The sequence below is a fragment of the Triticum urartu genome, chromosome 6 (assembly GCF_003073215.2).
Source record: "Triticum urartu cultivar G1812 chromosome 6, Tu2.1, whole genome shotgun sequence".
NCBI classification, from domain to species: domain Eukaryota; kingdom Viridiplantae; phylum Streptophyta; class Magnoliopsida; order Poales; family Poaceae; genus Triticum; species Triticum urartu.
In genome coordinates, this window is record NC_053027.1 from 426,102,070 (window position 1) to 426,106,900 (window position 4,831).

Genomic DNA, 4,831 nt, shown 5'->3' on the forward strand with positions numbered 1-4,831 from the left:
CAAGCTTATATACAACTTCCGGTTTACAGCTACAAGTCTTGAACCGGCTACGGGCCTTAGGCCCTCATCTGCCTTCTTGGGCTTTATCACTTCTGGAACTATCGATGAAGTTGACCCGGCCCATATAGGCCGGTTTACGCCCAGCAGTAATATCCTCAACAACATTGGAAAAGGAAGACAACGTAATGGGTTATGTTTTCTTACATCTAAGATAAATATATTGCCATGGATCATCCAACATGGTTGAGCTTGCCTTTCCCCCTCATGATAGCTAAACTCTTTGCACCAAGTAGAGATACTACTTGTGCTTCCAAATACCCTTAAACCCAGTTTTGCCATGAGAGTCCACCATATCTACCTATGGATTGAGTAAGATCCTTCAAGTAAGTTGTCATCGGTGCAAGCAATAAAAATTGCTCTATAAATATGTATGACTTATTAGTGTGGGAGAAAATAAGCTTTATACGATCTTGTGATGTGGAAGAAATAAAAGCGACGGACTGCATAATAAAGGTCCATATCACAAGTGGCAATATAAAGTGACGTTTTTTCGCATTAAGATTTTGTGCATCCAACCATAAAAGCGCATGACAACCTCTGCTTCCCTCTACGAAGGGCCTATCTTTTACTTTTATCTCCTACCTTACATAAGAGTCATGGTGATCCTCACCTTTCCCTTTTACATTTTATCTTTTGGCAAGCACAATATGTTGGAAAGATCCTGGTATATATGGCTAATTGGATGTGAGTTTTCATGAACTATTATTGTTGACATTACCCTTGAGGTAAAACGTTAGGAGGCAAAACTATAAGCCCCTATCTTTATGTGTGTCCGATTAAAACTCCATACCCATAAGTATTGCGTGAATGTTAGCAATTGTGAAATACAATATGATAGTTGAGTATGTGGACTTGCTGAAAAGCTCTTATATTGACTATTTCCCATGTTATGATAAATTGCAATTGCTCCAATGACTGAGATTATAGTTTGTTAGTTTTCAATGAAGTTTATGATTCATACTTGAAATTGTGATTGAATTATTACTCTAGCATAAGAGATCATATGAAAATAATTATATAAGTTGTTGTTCTAAGAATGATCATGATGCCCTCATGTCCGTATTTTATTTTTATCAACACCTCTATCTCTAAACATGTGGACATATTTTTCGATTTCGGCTTTCGCTTAAGGACAAGCGAGGTCTAAGCTTGGGGGAGTTGATACGTCCATTTTGCATCATGCTTTTATATCGATATTTATTGCATTATGGGCTGTTATTACACGTTATGTCACAATACTTATGCATATTCTCTCTTATTTTACAAGGTTTACATAAAGAGGGAGAATGCTGGCAGCTGGGATTCTGGGCTGGAAAAGGAGCAAATATTAGAGACCTATTCTGCACAGCTCCAAAAGTCCTGAAACTTCACAGAAGTTATTTTCAGAATATATAAAAAATACTGAGTGCAAGAAGTACCAGAGGGGGGGCACTCACCAGCCACGAGGGTGGGGGTGTGCCCTACCCCCTGGGCGCGCCCCCTGCCTCGTGGGCCCCCTGGTGGCCCTCCGATGCCCATCTTCTTCTATATGTAGTCTTTCATGGAGAAAAAAATTATAAGCAAGCTTTCGTAACGAGACTCCGCCGCCATGAGGCGGAATCTTGGCGGAACCAATCTAGGGCTTCGGCGGAGCTGTTCTGCCAGGGACACTTCCCTCCGGGAGGGGGGAATCATCGCCATCGTCATCACCAACGATCCTCTCGTCGGGAGGGGGTCAATTTCCATCAACATCTTCACCAGCACCATTTCCTCTCAAACCCTAGTTCATCTCTTGTATCCAATTCTTGTCTCTAAGTCTGGGATTGGTACCTGTAGGTTGCTAGTAGTGTTGATTACTCCTTATAGTTGATGCTAGTTGGTTTACTTGGTGGAAGACCATATGTTCAGATCCTATATGCACATTAATACCCCTCTGATTATGAACATGAATATGCTTTGTGAGTAGTTACGTTTGTTCCTGAGGACATGGGAGAAGTCTTGCTATTAGTAGTCATGTGAATTTGGTATTCGTTCGATATTTTGATGAGATGTATGTTGTCTCTCCTCTAGTGGTGTTATGTGAACGTCGACTACATGACACTTCACCATTATTTGGGCCTAGAGGAAGGCATTGGGAAGTAATAAGTAGATGATGGGTTGCTAGAGTGACAGAAGCTTAAACCCTAGTTTATGCATTGCTTCGTAAGGGGCTGATTTGGATCCATATGTTTCATGCTATGGTTAGGTTTACCTTAATACTTTTGTTGTAGTTGCGGATGCTTGCAATAGAGGTTAATCATAAGTGGGATGCTTGTCCAAGTAAGGACAGTAGCCAAGCACCGGTCCACCCGCATACCAAATTATCAAAGTACCGAACGCGAATCATATGAACGTGATGAAAACTAGCTTGACGATAATTCCCATGTGTCCTCGGGAGCGCTTTTCTCTATATAAGAGTTTGTCCAGGCTTGTCCTTTGCTAGAAAAAAGGATTAGGCCACCTTGATGCACTTTATTTACTTTTATTACTTGTTGTTCGTTACAAATTATCTTATCACAAAACTATTTGTTACATATAATTTCAGTGCTTGCGGAGAATACCTTGCTGAAAACCGCTTATCATTTCCTTCTGCTCCTCGTTGGGTTCGACACTCTTACTTATCGAAAGGACTACAATAGATCCCCTATACTTGTGGGTCATCAACTGGTCCATCGGTCTGTCTGCAGGCTATAGCGATGAACCATGGCCGTGTAAGGAAGGGCACGTGTTGTAGTAGAGGCGCGCACGTAGTATGTACATGTACGTACGGCGGCCAGGCTGCAAGAAAGTAAATACGGCCACGTATGTACATACGGGCGGGGTCTCGAGCATGTACTCGCGCATATATATACGGACGGCCAGGGCTTGTGTACATGGAGAGGCAACGGACGGGAGCAACGACGTCTTGTTCATCGGGTAGCGAACCGGCTGGGTCGGAGCAGAGAAACAACATCGTGTTCATGGGGAGGCAACGAAATATGTGGTGTTCATCGGGAGCCAACCGGCTTGGATGGAACCACCGATGGAAACGAGGCCTGGTGTCCCGTAGAATGGAGGAAATGGCTTTGTGTTTGACCGGCCACGGTCGAAACGTGATCCTGTTCATCGGGAAGGGTCTGGCGTACCGCAAAATGGAGGAAACGGACTTCTCTTGGACCTCCTACGGTCGAAACAGGGTCCTGTTGATCGGGAGGGGTGTGGCGTACCGCAAAATGGAGGAAACGGACTTGTGTTGGAGCGCTACGGTCGAAACTAGAGTCCTGTTCATCGGGAGGGGTGTGGCATACCGCAAAATGGGACTCCACGGGATACTGTTCATCTCCACCGTCGACCTCCTCCAGCCTCCATGGGCTACTGTTCATCCACCGTCGACCTCATCCAGCCTCCACCTGTGATTGTTCATCCACGGGCTCCTGTTCATCCAGCCTCCACCGCTCCTCCACCGGCTACTATTCAACCAGCCCTCTCCATGAGGTCCTGTTCAACCACCCCTCCACGGGCTACTGTTCATCCAGCCCTCCACCGGCTACTGTTCAACCAGCCCTCCACGGGGTCCTGTTCGTCCAGCCCTCTACGGGGTCCTGTTCATCCACCCCCCAACCAGCTCGATCAATCGGGGTCCTGTTCATCTAGCTTCAACGGCCTCTACTACCACGGGGTCCTGTTCATCTACCCCCCGCCGGGAACTGTTCATCCACCCCCCAACAATGCTCACTGTTCATCAAGAGGCGGCAGGTTCGATTGGCTTCAGTTAGCAGCAGTAGCGAAGGAATCGCTCGATCAGGTTCAGTTAACAGCCATCGATCGATCGCTCGGGTTCAGTAACGCGTAGCCTGTAGTGCAATCGCTCGGGTTCAGTTAGAGCTCAATGCCTCGCTCGGGTTCAGTTAGAGCGCAACGCCTCGCACACACGCGCGTATGTACGAGAGAAACGTGCATCGCTCGGCCCCGACCACCCACCGTAACCGGGAACTCCCCCGATATTTTCCTCGCCCTTGCTTCTACCACGGTTTTTTCCGTCATGGACGACCCAAAGAATGTCATGCAACTGCGTCTCCGGCCTGCCCAGGACGAAAAGCCCATTTTCTGTCATGATTTTTTATCATAGAAGTAAGAGCCCACCACATCTATGATGATACCGGGTTTTGTCACAATTATCGTCATCGAAGTGTCATAAGCATGACATAATTTTTTTCATTCGGCCCAAAATGTCAGGTATGTGTCTTTTTTTGTAGTGTGTGTAGCGATGTGTGCTACGTGGCTAAAGATTTCTAATTTAGACATAAAAAGAGTACAAATATGGAACTCATTCTGAAGTAAATTTACGGCAACAATAGCTTCTATCGAATTGGCTGTCATTTTATTTATTTTCACATAATGATTCTTGACAGAAAAATAGATGAGCTTTTCTCAACAAATTTATTAAACAATAGTTTACATAAAATACAGAAGCGTGAATTCATAATGAACAAAAAGGCACATGCACGTGCAAGTGACTTCATGGTTGTTCTTCTATGCATACCATCAAAGTGTCAAACATGGTTGCTCGTCAGATAACAAAAGGACAACCTCGAAACAAATTCGATCACATGATATGTACAGATGAAAAAATAGAGTGCTGATTGTCGAGGAGCAAAACAAATAAAAGATAACCAGGTTATGTTGGCTAACATGGGAAACATCTGCAAGGCCTCCTCTAAATCGCAAAGTATGCGAACTTGATAATTGGCTTGCGAGTGTCTGATCTGTTCAT